The 19,294-nt window shown below is 38.9% G+C and overlaps 1 protein-coding gene across 2 annotated transcripts in view; it reads left to right on the top strand.

Moving 5' to 3' along the window:
* Positions 1–19,294, top strand: part of pigg (phosphatidylinositol glycan anchor biosynthesis class G (EMM blood group)) — a 202,424-nt gene that overhangs the window by 1,671 nt on the left and 181,459 nt on the right. The window lies entirely within an intron of this gene.

Here is a 19,294-nt window from a genome sequence, read left to right as displayed (position 1 = left end):
TCAGTTTTTTGTTTTTTTTTTATTATTGATTTTTAAGTAAGTTATTCTCAAGATTTTTTTTCCAAAATAAACTCCAAATGACTGTCAGAGGATGTATTAGCTAGGCCTTTACATCCAAAATGATGATGTATCTCCATCATTCTATTTTATCTATTCAATCCACAGTTGTATTCTATGACCTAAAACACAAAAGATGCTCATTTCTTTCCACGTCAGCAGTCCTACATCTCTACCTGCTGTCGTGTTTCTCGGGTGTAATATAATTCAGGAATGGTGATGTTTTACAAAATTCACTGATAGACAGAAATTTCTCATAATTTTTAGATTGACTTGTGCTTTCATCCCTCCAAAAACTTGATGAAGTCCAGTATACAATGATTTGGTTTGGTTGTGACGTGTTTGGTTGTCCTATATTGCACTTATTTAGCGGTTCAAAGATGGCCACCGTCGTTTGATCAAAGACAGCCTGGGACAATATTCCAACAAGGTCATAAATTTAGTTTGACGGTCTCACAGTGTGAAGCTGCTACGACCTACATCTATTTAACAACCAATAGGAAGTCAGTGTGAAATGGCACGTTGATCAATATGAAAGGTGTGTTTTTGTAGCTAAAACTGCTAAACTCTAGATTTCTTTGCAGAATTGTCATCCCAGATCACCTTCCTTTCTAACATCATGTCTGGGTCCACACTCTGCCCCCTGGACTTTAGGTTTTTTTCTGTTGCCATAAATACAACTATTATAACAGGGGAGTTATTAAGTTATCACCATTGTTTAGTGTTCACCGATGACTTTTAATTCTTGCATCTGTACTTGTGGTATTGCCTGAGATTCAGTAGGTTTTATCATCACAGTCTGCATACGTGTTGGGTCTGGCTGCAACATCCCTGTGAACTAGGGTTGGGAACCTTAGTGGTAAGGCCGATAGAACATGCATCTCAATACAACATCTCTGATCCAATATATTAAAGATACATGTGTGGCATCTTGTGATGTGATATGATACAATTCACACCCAAATCATGATACAGAGCAGTTAAGCACATTCTGATTCAACACATTCATTGTGGTAAAAAAAAAAAAAAAAAAAAAAAAAAAAAAAAAATATATATATATATATATATATATATATATATATATATATATATATATATATATATACAGTGCAAGTCAATGAGCTTGATTATTTATTTGTCAATTAAGACCATGACTTTTCACAACGTGGCTTTTGTGCAATTTCAGAATACGTGCCTCACATAAGGTCAAATAAAGAGTAAGACTTTTAAATGCAAGTAAAAATCTATTTTTATTGAATTGATCAAATTTTATCGGTACAAACATTCAGTAACTGATGCATCTCGATATCATTCCAAACTTTTCATTCACTCGCAGCTTCTCTACCAGTGCATTCAGATCGTGGACATGCAAGTCAGCGTATTGATACGTATCAGATAATCTTCCCATTCCTATTGTAAACGTATAAGACTGCTGTAGTAGTTACTGTAACGCTGGTCCTATGACGATGTGTTTAGCTCTGTTCTGTCTGTGCAGCCCTTCCTGTATCTGTCAGACAGTATCATCCTGCGAAGGCTTGAATAGGAGTTGGAGAGTCTGTTTTCTTTGTTATTTTACTTTTACTGAGTTGCTCCCTGCAGTGGGCCATGCATTCACATCAGTGTTAGGTCTGACCAGTCAAAGTTGTTCATCAGTTCCAGTTGAAGTCACAGGTTTATGTTCACAGCGTCTGTGCAGATGTGTCAAGTCTTAAAACATACAGTTTTTGACTTGAGGCAGAATAAGTGACTAAATATTTCCCATGACAATGACCATTTACATTTGCACATACAATAGCTACATGTGAGTCGAATTCGTATTTGGTGGGTAATCTCTAAGTGTGTTCCCCCAGACTGAAGGTTTGCACCAAAAACTACTGGATTTGAAACTTTCTGAGGCTGTACTGTGCTTTTGCATCATTTGCAGACACACTGATTCTTTCCTGCTAATGTCTGTGACTTATATCTGATATTTTCACTCTGTTCATATTATTTTGTCTTATGTCTTTCAAGTTACTTTTATCTTGTTACAATGCCCATGTCTTATTGCAGTGTTTTTCAACCTCGGGGTCAGGACCTCACGTGGGGCCGCCTGGAATTCAAATGGGGCCACCTGAAAGTTCTAGTAATTGATAAAAATAATTTAAAAAAACTTAATAAAAAAAAAATATAGGATGAGTTGAGACAATCCCAATCCATAAAAGACATGACAAACTGTGAGTGTGAAACTGCAGCACTGTGGTTCTGTTTATCTGTCAAATGTTCATTGTGGTCAGTTTCAGATGCTGCAGCTCTTTCATAATTCATAGTTTGAGTTCTTGTTTGTTCAGTATTAATTGTCCTTGTAAATCACAGCTGGACTGACTGTACATATACTGACCAAGGAAAATAAAATTCTCACTTTGTGCAGTAATCTACACCTGGCTTTACTGCCATAATAATATACATTATATGGACTAAATATTGTCTAAAATTAATGTTTATTTGTCACATAGTGTAGCAAACTATTACATGATCGAATACAAATTAATTTTAGCAAAAAAAAAAAAAAGTCTCCGTTTTGAATGTCTGGGGTCACCAGAAATTTGGGACGTTAAGCCAAAAAAGGTTGGGAACCACTGTCTTATTGCATCTTTTTTTGATATTTCCTTTTTGTTGTGACATTTTTGTCTCATGTCCTGCATGTCCTTTTGGTTTACAAATTTTTAAGTAATTTTACAGTCGACTGATAGTGGATTCTTACAGGTCAATACAATAACAATAGTTTGAAGCTGGAAAAGCTGACAGTAAATATCATTCCACCCTTTTCGTTAAAAATTTAGACACTGAAAACACTTGAAATGGACTCACTTTATTAGAAACCATAAAACTGATGTAAGTCAAAATGAGGAATTGCCAAAATGAGGAATTAAGCATCAAACTTATCTTAAGAAATCTATCTATGGAGGATTGATATTGTGAATTAATTATCCTTTTGTTGTCAGCATGTTTGTCTGTCTGTGACACATCATTTTTTTTTTTTTTTTGCACATTTTCTTTATTTCAGTTTGATATGGCTGTTTCACATGAGAGCACCCAAAACATTTTTTTTTTTTACATTGATACACTTTGTACACACAGGCACATACAAAAAAACATCCACGTATAGATAATAAAGAGGGAGAAAGTAAAGGTAAAAAAAAGAAGAAGGAGGTCACATAAAGGGGAAATGAAGGCAGTCACTGAGCATCAAATTGTCTTTGTATTATAGCTATGGATCACCCACTCATGTATGGATATAGCCGACCTCCACTTACTCTAGGGGTAATGGAATGTGGGCTTGGACATAATCCAGAAAAGCTCCCCATAAACTATTATAATTTTCAACTGATCCTTTAAGAGAATATCTAATTTTCTCAAGTTGGAGAAAGTATAGTGCATCTTTGACCCAGTGTATAAATGATGGGGTTTGCGGTCCTTCCATCTGACCAAAATCAGGCGCCTTGCAAGGAGTGTAAGGAATGCAATACAATTAGACTCCGCCTTATTTATGTTTATGTTTACGCATTTGGCAGACGCTTTTTTCCAAAGCGACTTACAGGGGAAAACCAATTAATTATTGGTTTATTTGGTTTATTTAGGCCGAAGTGGTCAAATGCCACAACAAACAGCCCAATCGGTGCTTATGGTGAGATTGGCTTTCCCAGGAAGCCTGAGATTATGTTAAATATGGATGACCAATAATAATCTGACTTTGGGCGTGACCAGAGCACATGTGTGTGTGTGAGACGCTGAGTTGTATTGACATCTGGCACATGATGGATCTACATCAGGAGACTGTTTGGATCGTCTGAGTTTAGTCCAATGTATACGGTGTAGAATCTTGAATTGAACCACCCGTGTCTTGCACAAATTGATGATTTGTGTACCCTGTTCAAAGCAAACTCTTCAAACTCTGAAACAGATGTCTGTGACTCATTTTATATTCTGAAATGGGTGACCTTGACCTTTTTTTGTGACCTACTTTTCCAAGGTCAAATGTCTGAAATATAACCATAATGATAATTGCAATCTGTGATTGAATGGATATGGAAAAATAAGATGGTTCTTAATGTATCAAAAACAATCAGTATTACATTTGGCTCAACTCATACTCTACATCATCAACCTGAATTGAATCTCTTCATAAATAAAATATCTGTGAAACAAGTTCAAGAAACAAATTTACTGGGAGTTATATTAGATAACAAATAGTCTTGGACTAAACAGATTGTTAATATGACAGCCAAGATGGAAATGCTGTTTCTGTGGTAAAAAGGTGTGCAGCTTTTATGTCACCTAGTTGAACTAAACTGGTGATTGAATCCTTACTACTGTCAGTCTGGGATTACTGTCCAGTAGTCTGGTCAAATACAACACAAGAAAATATTAGAAAGTCTCAAACTGCACAAAATAGAGCCACTCGCACTGCACTGCAGTGCAGCTACAGAACAAATGTTTTTGTGATGCAGAACCACTGGAACTGGCTCTCTGTTAAAAAAAGATTACTTTATTCATTACTGGTTTTCTTTAGCTATTCAACCAGGCAGGCAACCAGAGGTAATTTTACATGACCCAAATCAAGAACAAATGCAATGAAAAGAATGATAATATACAGAACTATGCAAGAATGGAACAAACTGTACAAGAAAAGTGTAAAATGAAATTTAAGAAATCAGTCAAGAAACATCTATTGACCATAAATGATTGATACCTGGGTTAACTGAATATATGTACTGTACCTACTATACTGCTGCTGACCTAAAGGAGCTGTCGTGTCTGTGTTTTTGTCTGTTGTTTATTTTTTTTGTATGTTATGTAGAATGTGAAAATTGTTTTGTATGATTATATTGCATGTTATTCGCATTGACTAGTTGTAAAGATTATTGTAAGGACCCCAGGAAGAATAGGTGTAGATATGGTACAGCTAATGGGGATCCTAAAGAAAGAAAGAAAGAAATGCTAGTGCTCCACTGTGTGACCCAGCGGTCTATCCAGCGGTTAGGTGTGGACCTGAAATGGTTTTAACCTGTCTTAGTCGATTTTAACTTGTGTCTTAACATGGTGGTGAGTGATACAGCGATGTGTTTTATTGGAATACTTTCATTTTTTGTTGTTAATACTTTCTTTTGTGACAATGCTACGTGACACACCAGGAAGAGTGACTCTTAGCTGAGAGTTCCTTCTGTCCTTTCGGATTTTAACAGCCGGTGTGATACCTGTCAGTATCCCTTGGAAGCTGTATAAGTTCGCATATGTCTGTGCAGGTGGTTTGTGGAAGCTCCTCAGTATGGAATTTTTCCTTTGCACAGTCTACACTCTGCTCTTGAACCATCTATTAGAGCCTGACCGATATGGGATTTTTGGGGCTGATGCCTATACCGATTTTGGGGGCTCAAAAAAGCCAATATCCAACATATTGGCCAATAACCGATATATTGGTCGATATATGAACACTGATCTACACAGGATATAATAATCTTATATTAGATAATTGTGGACAGGTGGATTAACAGTTGCATAAATCTTTGTTTATCTGACAAAGATAATTTATACAACTTTCAAATGATCACAAAAATAATTAGAGCAAAAAATATGACTGACCACACAATTATGTTTTCACTCACAAATTTTGATGTGTCTGCCTCACGGCACTACAACTTCCCATGTGGACTAAGGACTAAACTGAGCATGTGCAGAGTGAATTAGGTGAGTCCTAAGTTGTTCCTGATTGGAGCAAGTGCAAGAGTTACAACTGACCTGTGTTACAACTGTCCCCGGTCTCCCCTACACTATTAACACCCAGGTGTACCTGCAGAATGAAACTGTGAGGTAGACAGGAAGTGCACGGACATGGGTGTGTGTGTGGGGTGAATACTTCATAAGATGATGGGGGGTCCATGATTTTCGGGGGGGGTTTAGCGGTTCATCCACGTCAGAGCACGCGGTAGTGGTCCGTGATTGTCGCTGGTGGTGGTGGGGGGTGATAGCGTCATTGTCTGAGCACGAGTGAAAGTGAAACTAACTCGCTTTACTATTTGTCTGACTCTCCGTGTCGCACACACACACAGGAGCAGCGAGCAACAGAATCTCCGCGCAGCAAAAAAGTTAATATATGGCCACATCGGGTACATATTGGCCGATGTTGATTAATTGGTGAAACGCTATAATTGGCCCGATTAATTGGCCGGCCAGTTAATCGGTCGGGTTCTACTGTCTATGAAATTAAAATGCATCCAAATTTTACCTCTTTTTCTTTTACTCATTTTCCTGTCCTTTGCAGTGTGTAATCTGTTACAAACTTCTCTCGCTCTAACTCGTCTCCCTCACTCCTGTTCGTGTGCTCACTGTGCTGTGTGTCTGTGACCCCTCCCCCTTCTGTGCAGGTGGATACACAAATGTGTGTCAATGACGTGCTGCTTTAACAGAAAAAAGACGAGGAAAAACAACAGAACTGATGACAGTTACCATTGAAACTGCTCACATGGACTAAATCTGGGACTGAACTTTATACTTCATTTTAATGTGCAAAATAGATCAACATACTGGATAGGAATAGACATAAAGGATGGCTGTAGGGGAGGCTGGTGGCTGTATAACAGTGGTTCCCAACCTTTTTTTGGTTTGTGACCCCATTTTAACGTCACAAATTTCTGGCGACCCCAGACATTCAAAATGGAGACATTTTTTTGGCTAAAATTAATTTGTTTTTGATCATGTACTAGTTTGCTTTACTATGTTGCAAATAAATGTTAATTTTAGGCCACATTTAGGCTATATAATGTTAATTTTTATTAGTAAGTTTAAATTTTTTATCAATTACTAGAAATTTCAAGCGACCCCATTTGAATTCCAGGTGACCCCACGTGGGGTCCCGACCCCAAGGTTGAAAAACACTGCCGTATAATATTCTGTTACAGGACCACTGGATTCTTTTAAAGATCTGAGATAAGTTTGGAAATAGGTGATTTTTTCCATTGCCTAACATATGTAGGTAAAATTCATGAAAATCAACTCATTCCAAGTTCTAACTATATCTCTGCCTGATTTTTGGGCCAAGGGGGTCTTCCTATGCTCTGGTTATCTTATGGGTGTTCAGTATTTCCACTTTATACACCCAAAACCTTTATGGAGATAGTTGTAGATACAGTCCGATAGTTCTTGATGTTGTGTTTGGTTGAATGAGCTGGTTTGTTGGAGGTTTGTGTTCTCAGAGTGCTGCTGCCACGTAGCAGAAACAGATGCACAGTTACTCATACATTTCTAAGCCTGGTCCAACATCACTGTTGCAGGGGCGTGTGGTTCATTCACTTCAGTATGACAGAACATTACCTTTACATGCATGTCTGGTCACCAGTCATGGCTAATCAGACTTGACCTCCTGCTTTCTGCTGGAGCCATCTGCGTCATGTTTGGGCAGAGCCGCAGCCTCCAGACCTGATCCAGGTCAGTCTACAGTAGGACTGCACGATATTGGAAAAAACTGACATCGTGATTCTTTTTAACCCTGCGATATATATTGCAATATGAAAAAATACTGAGGAGTATATAATCGCTGTGTGGTGCCTAGGGATGTAACGATTACCGGTATAATGATAAACCGTGGTAAAATTGCAGATGGTTAGTATTACCGTTTAAATTCTAATTATCATGACAACCATGTTTGATTACTGCACTTTTAGGGGAAAAAACCCTATGTAAAGCTATGATTTTATGTCAAATATTTGAGTATAGTTATAATTTATTATAATTTTTATTTGATATACCTAATATATGGAACCAGTATTCACTTTTAAAGTCTTTGAAAAGGTTTGTTAAGCATCTTTGTGTTATTTATGCAATAAATTTTTCAAATCAGTTTTTGTATTTTTTTGTGTGTTTTCTGGCCTTTTATGTTGATATAGTAGGTTAAAGTGAAAAAATAATAGGCAGATGATATAGATGAAGTTGTGCCTGAAAACAAAGATACCAAACATGGGTATAGTAAACATTTGTTTATATAGTATATAAAGGCAAAATTAAAAGTACTGAAAAACGGCCAAAATAGGCTCAGACCACTAAGTGTTAATATTTGAATGTTTCTGCCAAGAGAAAGTACATTGTGCCAATTATTTTATTTATTTTTTTGTTTTTAAATACAACTTGGTTGAATTATTTCAGTGTGTGTATTAGTACTTTTTGATAATTTTGAGCACAATTTCAATAATACCACGATAATAATGATTACCGTGATAATTTTGGTCACAATAGCTGTGATATGAAATTTTCATATTGATCCATCCCTACGCACACGTACATCGCAATGACAACGCTCAAACGATATATTGTTCAGCTCTAGTCTACAGGTTGTGGTCAGTGTCTGGTCAAAGGGTGCATTCCTACTCGGTAGATTTCAAAGTGGCAGCTGAAACTGTCTGAAAAGTTTTATGATCATTATGTTTCCGGGCCCAGGAAATAGAAGAGGTGTGATGGTTAGAGCCGTGCCTTTCCTGTGAGCTCTGAGCTAAAATGTTGAAACAGGTGCTAAATTTTGAGCCTGCAGCTGAAAATAGAATTACATGACAGAAATGTGAAAAAGTGTGAAAACATGGTGAGTTGTCATATTCAGATGATGCGTGAAGTTGATGAGAGTATTTTGGGAACAGAGCCAGGAGGGATTACAGTCATGTCATAAGTGTCTCACTAAGACTGTGGACACACTGAGACATGTGGCGAAGACGATGACTCTCCAGTGAAGAGAGCAGCTCGGTGCTGTCCATGTGGGTGCTCAAGGTGTCAGTTAATGGGTGTCAGAGGGCACAGTGAGAAAAAAACACAACTGTTCTGACTTGACAGTGACAGTCAAGCTGTTGTACAGGAAGAAGAAGATGAGGGCTTCATCTGAACAGAAGCCTCCTCATTTGTGGCTGAATGTGGTCAGATGTTGAGGTGGAGAAAGTGTCCACTCAGCTGTTTTTAGGTCAGAGAGGTGGACAAGAGCGTCGAGTGATACAGAGTGGACCAGATGAGGGACAGGAAAGGAATCATTCCAGGTTATCAGAGCACAGCGGTGTGGGAGGTGGATTCAGTCTCTTACCTTTAGATTAACTTAACCCTGTTCATAAGTTAAACAACCAAAGATTATAGACTGTTGACCCTTACATCATATCAAGGTTATAATAGCTTTGGATTTTTCAGTATAGTTTAGTTTTATTTAGTTTTTACTAGAGCCCGACCGATATGGGATTTTTGGGGCTGATGCCGATACCGATATTGGGGGCTAAAAAAAGCAGATATCCAATATATTGGCCGATATTGGCTGATAACCGATATATTGGCCAATATATGAAATAAGAACACTGATCTACACAGGATATTATATTATCCTGATCTTATATTAAATAATTATGGACAGGTGGATAAACAGTTGCATAAATCTTTGTTTATCTCACAAATATAATTGACACAACTTTCAAATTCAAACAATGCAATCACAAAAATAATTAGAGCAAAAAATATGACTGACCACACAATTATGTTTTCACTCACAAATTTTGATGTGTCTGCCTCACAGCACTACAACTTCTTATGTGGACTAAGGACTAAACTGAGCATGTGCAGAGTGATTTAGGTGAGTCCTAAGTTGTTCCTGATTGGAGCAACTGCAAGAGTTACAACTGACCTGTGTTACAAGTGTCCCCGGTCTCCCCTATACCATTAACCCCCAGGCGTGCCTGCAGAATGAAACTGTGAGGTAGACAGGAAGTGCACGGACGTTGGTGTGTGTGTGGGGGGGTGAATACTTAATAAGACGGGGGTGGGTTAGTGGTCCATCCTCGTCAGAGCACACGGTAGCAGTCCATGATTCTCGCCAGGGTGGGGGGTCAGAGCGGGGTGGGGGGTGGGGGGGAGATAAGCAGTCCATCCTTGTCAGAGTGCACGGGGGGGGGGGGGGGGGGGGGGGGGTTGTAGCTGTAGTATCAGCCCCAGTATCTGTGTCCCTATTGCCCACTATATGTAACTGTAAAACCAACAGGATGTATGTACAGAAGTCCTTTTTTCCCCTCAAATTTTCTAAAATGTTAAGATACAAGACAGTGGAAAGAACTGGCTTCAAATCTTCATATTTAAGTACCTCTAATAACGAAGAAAGGAATTTGCCCTTTTGCTGTTGCCATGCTGGTCTCTGGAGCCACTAATGGGTATTTTGACAAAATGGCAACGCTGAGGGGGTGTGAGGGGTTATGGTTTCATGACCTGGCTCAGAGGAAGGACAACAAGGAGGAGACCGCACAAGACTCTGTAAAGTATACACACATTTATTTAAAAAACTAAATTAAATGAGCAAGTCAGTTCATCAGTAGTGAGTGTAGGGTGCAAAGACCAAAGCCAAACCAACAGCCCAGAAAGGACAGACCGCTTGCCTCCACAGGCCCCTCTAGATATATGCCACGTTTCCACTACATGGAACCGGCTCGACTCGGCTCGACTCGACTCAGCTCGGGTACAGGGCTCAAAATTAACTTTTTGACCTAGGAGCACTATGCTCCTAACCCTAAAAAGTTAGGAGCACAGGCTAAAATCTAGGCGCACCACTATTATATAAAAAATTTGGAGAACAAGCAAAACTCTTGGCCATACCAAGTAATATTCCTATATGTATTTAAGCAATGTTAACAACCTAGAATAAAGTATTTGAATAGAGTATGAAAGAAAAAGCTTACATTGACACAGGTGCAAAACAATTGTCAATGTGTGGTATATACTTTAGTTGGTTCTTGGAGAAGAAAGACGAATCACACCATTATTTGCAACAACCAACTTTTTTATTTCATGGCCTAAAGGCCCTTAGGGGCCATTTACACGGCGTCGGCTTCAGTCGACTCCGGGAAGATTTCATCGCGGATTAGCCTTCTGTTAACATGGAAACGGTGCCTAGAGTGCCTGAATCCGGAAACTTTTGCTACCAGGGTCCAGGGTGGAATGTTATCGATACGCTCCGCATTCCAGCTCCGTGTTAACGCGAGTCGGAGCGTTCCGGGGTAAAATATGACGTCACCGCATGCGCGCGCAGCCTAGAACCGCCAGTTAACCCACTCCGGGCCAGTTGGTGGCGGTAATGCGCATCCAAGCTGGTTTGCCAGCCTCTATGACACAATAAAGCTGCAGAAAAAGAAGGAACAACCACAACAACAATGGCCGGTTTCAGAACAACATTCGTGATGCTAACTGTGCTCAGCTCGTCTGTCCAGACAAAGAAGTCCTGCGTCTTTGTACGACCACTCGCCATTGTTGTTTGTAAATAGTGTTGTCCGCCTCCTCCTCTTCTTCTTCTCCTCATTTAAAGGCTGTCTAAACCGGAAATTAATTGTGCGCAGGCGCCTGTTTTACCACCACTGTTTCACTACAGCTCTACATCGCCAGCTACTGGTCTGGCATGGCCACTACAGCGTATTCAGCCGTCCTCGCGGACTCATGTTAACGCAGATCGTTATCATAGCGGCGTCGTCTTAACGCGGAATGATTTTATAACGCAAAGGAGAAATCTTTGCGGAGTGTTGCCGTGTAAACGTACCCTAGTCACTGTGGTCTACACCACGCCTGAAGTCAAGTCTCCTTGACCTGGTGCCCCTTAGTCACTGTGGTCTACACCACGCCTGAAGTCAGGAGATTGTTTCAAACGTCGGTGGAGTTATTTGATCCCTTTGTTTATGCCGCCTGCGCACGCGAGGGGGCGGGGACTAGATTTTCCGCTTCAGTCAGCGGGGCGTGGAGCTTGTTTATTTTCAGCTGACGAGTTACTTCTGCAGCCATTATTCTAGGCACATGTATTAATTTTCGCTCATTTTTTTATTGGCGCACCGTGCGATCGTAATCTCAAAAACAGTCGCACTACCGAAATTCTCAGGCGCATGCGACCGTAATTCAGTCGCAGTCACGAGCCCTGGGGTACCAGATACTGTTCCTGGAGACCATTTCCATTACAGGATACTACCGACTTTACAGTACCTGGACGTCATAGCCAAGGGAGTAGGTTTGATTCTGACATTGGTGTGGACACAAAAGTGCTCCAGGCAGCACTCCGGAAAGTTGATGTTTTTTTGCATTTGCAATCATAATTTCACATCATGTCGAGCTGATCAAACAAACAAACAAATTAGTCAGAAAAAAACATTCAGTAATTGACAAGTTTGTAATGCATATCTGAATATCTAAGGACAATACAAGAATTTAATGCATTCTGCAAAGTTATTCTAATGACTAACATATGCATTATTATTTAACCTCACCTGTGAATTTTCAGCCTCTCCTCCTCTACCTCCTCCTACTTCTCCTCCTCTACCTCCTCCTTCTTCTCCTCCTCTACCTTCTCCTCCTTCTCCTCTTCCTCCTCCCTCCTCTCTACTGTCTGTCTCTTGAAAAAAATAAGTTGATGCATGACATATGAACAGATTCTGGATACAGTGATCATAGAGTTTGATGGTACAGTTATTGCCTGAGCAAAAAAGGCTTTTACTTTCAATTATTACATGTAATTTATTCCCCAAAAATATGGATAAAATAACATCTAGAATCACATTTAGAATCTGAGGTTTTACTGTATTTTCCCCACAAATTTTCTTTGTGTGTTTTTTAAACAGTTGCTCTTTCATAGAAATACATTAAAATAACAAGTAAAGTAACTTTTAAAAAGTGTGTCTGTTTATCATTAAAGTGTCTTTTATTCAATATTTGTATTGAGCCTCTACAGTTCTATACCCTTGAACTAACTCATGCTTTGACTCCTAAAGAAGTGTCTTCTGACCAGTTTTTTTTTCTTTGACATCCTTTACATTCTAATTACCGAGCACACACACGGGCGCACATGCAAACAGACGCATGTACAAATGTAAATGTAAATGACACCACTGATCTTCAAATCCGTCTAGCTGACGCAACCTAGGCAGAACAAATGCCAAACATATTGAAAACTTACGTTAGCAAGGACTTCTAGCAGAGACCGGCTGTTAACCCTTTGTGTGCCAAAATCATTGACTAAACACTACGGACAGTGGTTGGACTGATAGGGACAACAGAGTAGTGGCTGGATAATGGTAGGGACGGGTCCTTAGTGTTCCTACGCAATTCTACGCCCCTGGTCATAGTGATACGGTGCGTTACTTCCGTGTCGTCTGCTCAGAGAGTCACTGATAAACTCGCTCGTTGCGTGTTGTCTCGTCAAACTCATGCTGAATTTTTATGTCGGCCACCAAAGACTGAATCTCCTGACTGAATGGTGTAGTTTTACAGGCTGTCATCATGTGGATTAACCTGCCACTACATTTACTGTCAACTTCTGCATCTGTTTTTTTATAAAACGGCGAGTCACAGAGACAACTCTCTAATCAATCAGTGGTCTTCAGTGTTTACACGTCACGCTTTAGTATCTGTTCCCCAGTCTTGGAACCTCAGTGGAGGTGGTACCAAAAAACTAGTACCGGGTACCAGATTCCAGGTCCTTTTTCGTAATGGAAACGCAAAAAGGCCAAGTCGAGTTGAGTCGAGTTGAACCGAGCTGGTACCACGTACTGGAAACGCGGCAATAGTGAAGCCTTCGTAGTAACTCAGGTGTGAGCAAATCTTCTTGATAGCACCACACCCTCAGATCTCAGCAACAACTGAAACAGGGCATGGACTTGAGGCTGGAGGCCTTCAAAATACGTTAACACTAAATGCTAGATTTACTGACATGATAAAAACATCTTCAAACATTTATGAAAGAAAGCCATTATTGGTATAACTTAACCACAACTGATGTCTGTCAGGAAAAGAAACATGTTTTATTCAAAAAAGAGAAACTCTGACAGAAAGTGACGGTCAAGCTGTTGTACAGACAGAAGTATAGGCTATCCACAACACTAAGGGCCTGATTTACTAAGATTACTAATATTGGGTGCAAATTTGCTTGCTTGCGCTAAAAAAATGTGCGTGCTATTGATTTGCATGTTGTGGGTGATCAACTAGGATGGCCTGCGCAAATGACAACAGATGCAAAGCCTCAGAGACCACCCTATTTAAATGAGGATTTTGCATGTGCTACTGGCTGTTGTCATTGAGACAATACGATGGAAAAACTGCTCTGGGATACACCAGCACTAATGGGAACAGTGTCTGGAATGATCCAGATGCAAAGAAATGTACCTTTGGAGGAGTTTAGTCATGGAAGGTATTGCATGACTCCTCCTGTGACTGGACCCAAATCATCCCCTCATTAATCTAGAATCTAAAATCTAAAATGGCGTTGCTGGGTAGGTGATACGTCTCAATTATTTTTTCCTGTCATTCCAAAAATGTTGACGCGATCAGAACAGATTGGTTCTGTGCATTGCCTTTGGTTGGACCTATGATGCCTCCTTGCCATAACAACTGCAGCCAGTTTAAAGTGAAGCTGTTCCAGTTTAAACCTGCCTTTCAGACGTGATAAATATAGACAAAAAAATCAGCCACCGCAACCAGTTTTAGGTTTGGTAAATCACATTCCGCTAAATAAATATTTGCATCTACTCCTCCCAATAATTTTTTAAGTTTTGGCAGAAATGCCCATTTTGTGTATTCATCAAGGCAAACACGCTAAATGGGTTGGGTGAGCTATTTTACCCATTTGAGAGTGTCGTGTAAAATTTACTGCTGCTGGTGGGAGACATCTTTGGTCCCTTTGACGCTCTTCCACACTGTACTCTGGAATGTTGAATTTATGTCTCTGTCCTCCCTAATCTATGTAGTGGAGCTTCGTCAAGTAAATGTACACAGAGTCAAGTCAAAATCGGAGATCAAGCAGAATTGGAGCAGCATAAAGTGTTTAATCATGCATAAAGTAAACACTGAGTTGATATCTGCAGAAACAACTGACTTTTCGCTCTGGGAGACCACTTTTATATCGTCAAAAGTAGGTTGGGTTTAGCTACAAACCATACCCATTTTTTTTTATCATATTTTGAACATTAATCTAGTCAGGTCAGAAACCCCCCTTTTAAGCTTGTCTCTGATAGAGTAAGGTCTTTTTGGTGTCTGTCAGGATTGGTCAAAACATAGACATATGCAACTAATTCCCAGTATTAGTTTATCATATATTAATGTGTAACTTTTTCCCGGAAAATGTAAATTATTTCCCAGAATGTCCAAAATTTCCACTCGTGTACTTCTTTTGTATACCACGTTTTCTGAAATTTTCCATGAGCTCACATGTTCTTTCTGCCTGCCCCGTTTTGTAACTTTCCATAAATTCACATGTTCTTTCGATGGCTACACGTGTTCATTCTTTTGTGGGTCTCCCAGGAAAAAAAGTCAACTTCTGTGGTACAATCTACATATTACACTAAGAATATCTCCTGGCATGCAAATCAATACAGGTTAAATACCTTTGAATACAAATTGAATACTTTTGATTAAAATACTGATTTTTGACACCACAAGAGACACAACGCTCGGGGCGTCCTGTTAGCAAATAAGCTTCAACGTGTTTTTGCATGCACAGTCAAGTTTGCACACGCTTTTACACGAGCAAACCTTTAGTAAATTAGGCCCTAAATCTTTCATTAGTTCTTTTGAAGTTCCTTGTCGTAGAGTGGATGTGATTTCATTGACAATACTGTCAGCTGATGTCATCATGTCTATGCGTGTGCTGATGTCAGCATATTAGTTGCCTCTATATATGTGCCAAGTTTGAAGTAAATTGAAACAAAATTTATGTTTTATAGACATTTGAAATTTTGGTCATTATAAGTAAATGGGAGGTAAAAAAAAAAAAAACATTTGAAAAATTTTAACATTGACCTACTTTTCCCAAAATGTAACCACATCTATTTTGGGTCACTGGCAATTCAACCCAATTTGGTATGAATTCAACCAACAGTTTTGCTGCTACAGACATTTGAAATTTTGCCCATTTGAAGTAAATAGGAGAAAAAAAAAAGATTAAAAAACTGCATAAAAAAATTTGAACTTTGACCTACTGTTCCCAAAATGTAACCACATCTATTTTGGGACACTGGCAATCTATAAACCCAATTTGGTATGAATTAATCAGTAGTTTTGCTGCTTAAGTGTTAACAAACAAACAAACCAAACCAATAGCTCTTGCCTCCCGTTCAGGGGGGCGGGGTCATAAATACAAACATTTACAAGGCTATTAACATGCATAAAAATAAGAATTTACTCCACAGAATGGAGAGGTTGCATTTTTCAATTTTAATTTGATGTATTTGTCAGAGCTAGTTTGACATGTACATGAGTATCAACCTCCCCTCAAACCTCCAACGTTCTTTTTTTTTAATCTCATATGTAGTGAAATAAATGAAGTGATGCACAGACTACTGTGTCTCTGTTGCCACTATATCTGACAGAGGCTGTCGAAGCTGCCTGAAGGAATATTGGTGAAGCAGTCCATGTTTCCTGACAGACTGACAGACACTCACTTCTTCTTTCCCTTCTGTGCTGCTCTGTCATAGATGGTCTGCCTGTGAGGGATGACGGAATCCATATCCACTGCCCTGCAATATGTGCTGATATTTATTTATTCACATACTATTGAATGGGTGCAGCTCAGAACAGCTGAACTCCACAAACTCATCCACAAGTTTAGATTTCAGTACTAGTGGCATTTTGTTCCTCATGAAGGCTGATGACATCAGGGGCTGATTTGATGGAGGTAGATGCACTTGTGGGTCTGTCACATGAATGGTTTATAATACAGTCATTAGGGGTGTAAGAAAATATCCGCTCTGCAACAAATCGTGATATTTAATTTCACAATACTGTATCGATATTAAAACGTACTGTATCGATATTTTTAGGTATTTATTCAAATGCAGATATTGTGGAGGTTCATTTTTGTTTTTTAGCTTTTCTTTATTGTTTTTATTTTATTTATTATTATTTAACACTCTTTCATTCAATAATGTTAGTTCCTTCATTGGGATTGAACTAAAATAATGGTCTAATGTTGGTTGTGAACTAATAGAATATGAACATTTGAACAGGATCTTAAACTGTAATGTCTGTAAGTTTTAATACAGCAAAATTGTGTGATATAGCATTAGATCCTGTTGTGATCAAATAAAAATGTGTTTAGTATTTGTGCATATTTCTGGTGTAATTCAATTCTTCAAGGAAATAATCATTTAAAAAAAAGATACAAACAAATGAAAAATTGCCTTTTTAACAGTATCATGATATATTGTGAGATATCGTATCGTGATCCTAGTATTGTGATTTGTATCGTATTGCCAGAGTTTTGCCAATACACAGCCCTAACAGTCATACAAGTTGACAGCCGGGGCAGAAGAACATTCAGACCATCTGGTGTGTGAGGATGTGGACTAGTCAGTTCACCTTAACAAAAGTTTTTTGGTTTCCGACCACATTTTTTCCTCAAAGACAATGGTTCCCCATTATCCTTCCAGTTTTTAAGAATGCGTTGGACAGTTCTTAACCCAGTTTTATTAGTTTCTGTAATCTCCTTAGATGTTTCTCTGTTTGATGCATGCCAATGATTTGAGCCTTCCCAAACAGACTAGCGTCTCTTTCCACTACCACGGGGTGTGTCTTTGACATGGTTGTTTAAGAAATGAGAATGTACTCGTCGCATCAGTTGGGGTTAAATAAGCTGTTGCCAGCTGAAAAATAATGGCCCACGCAGTAATTATCTAATAGGAGGCTCATACCTATTTGCTTAGTTAAATCCAAGTGGTGACTTTTTTTTTTTTTTCCCAGGCAGTGTGTATTTCTTTTTCCAAAGTGCCTCTTTTGGCTCAGTGTCCCCAAACATATCACCAGACAACAGAGGTTATGTCTATTTATTTATACATTTTAAATTTATACATTTTAAATCTTAATTACTTTCTAAATCCTTGTGATTCTGGACCTCTTTAAATTATGGTCTTTTGTGAGAATGTTATTATTATATTATTGCACAGGCTGATATTTTAATGATATTTTGATAAAGTGTTTTGATATATATATTTAGATATATATACCTAAATATATATACCTAAAGCTAGCTAGCTAGATATCTTTTGATATTTTTTTACTTGCTACTTTTCCTATGGGATTAATAAAGTATTCTTAATCTGAATGAATTTCAGCTGTGATTACAGTGGAAACTAGAAAATAACTCGGAGAGCGCAGACCTCTGCCAAGGCAGATGAGTGCCCCCCCGATCACCACCAAAATTTAATCATTTGTTCCTTGTGCCAGTATCATTTCCTGAAAATTTTATCCAAATCTGTCTATAACTTTTTGAGTTATCTTGCACATGGACAGACAGACAGACAGACAAACCAATGCCGGCAAAACATAACCTCCTTGGCTCCTAGTAACTATGCAGCCCTGCAACAAACAATCATTTAAAATTTGCATGAATTGTATTTCATCATGAAAGTACAGCACAGAAATAACTACAGAAGTGTAAACTCATTATTTTGAGATTTTCAGTTTTTTTATGTGCAATTTGTTCAGACAACATTTGCTGCCTTTCGTGTGTAGAGTTTGTGTACTTAAATGCACCGTCAAGCTCTTGTCCCTGTGCATTTCCAACTCCAGCATACACCGTCAGGACAGAGGCAGTATGTCTGCAGATGGACATAGACTGGAGGTGCCTGCTTATTGGCTTCACTTTGGAGATGTGGTCCATGCCCCTTTCTGTGACCTTTTCTGGGTTATGATCTTGAGAACGGCTGGCTTAGCCTGCTCATAGTGTTTCTCTAAGTTATTTCTAACTTAGTCTCAACTCTGCTTTGAAACTTTTTGGCCTGACCTGTTTGAACCCACACTGTTTTCACATGAGCTTACCTGACCCTCCCCGACTTATAGGTCAAAGTTCAGAATTGACGGGTCGTAGGTCAACCTGTGCATCATTAGTAGTCACTGCTCTGTAGTCTCCAGTAATGTCCCAAGCACAGCACAATCTTATTTGTTATGTGTCACAAGAAATAGCAATACTCAATGAGTTTCTGTCTAAAAGTGTCTCACTTTAACCACATTTTCAGAAAATCTGCCAAACTGAATTACACTTTCTTTATTTGATTTGACAGACATCTTGAAAGCATTACAACAAAGTTTTCTGATCGTTATCCTTTAAGTTGACACCCAAGATGTTTTATAGCAGGGGTGTCAAACTCATTTTCGTTCAGGGGCCACGTACAGCCCAATCTGATCTCAACTGGGCCAGACCAGTAAAATAACAGTGAAAAAAGTTAAATTACAT

This window comes from Sphaeramia orbicularis, chromosome 10 (genome assembly GCF_902148855.1).
Source record: "Sphaeramia orbicularis chromosome 10, fSphaOr1.1, whole genome shotgun sequence".
In the NCBI taxonomy this organism is placed as follows: domain Eukaryota; kingdom Metazoa; phylum Chordata; class Actinopteri; order Kurtiformes; family Apogonidae; genus Sphaeramia; species Sphaeramia orbicularis.
This window is presented reverse-complemented; position numbering and strand designations above follow the sequence as displayed.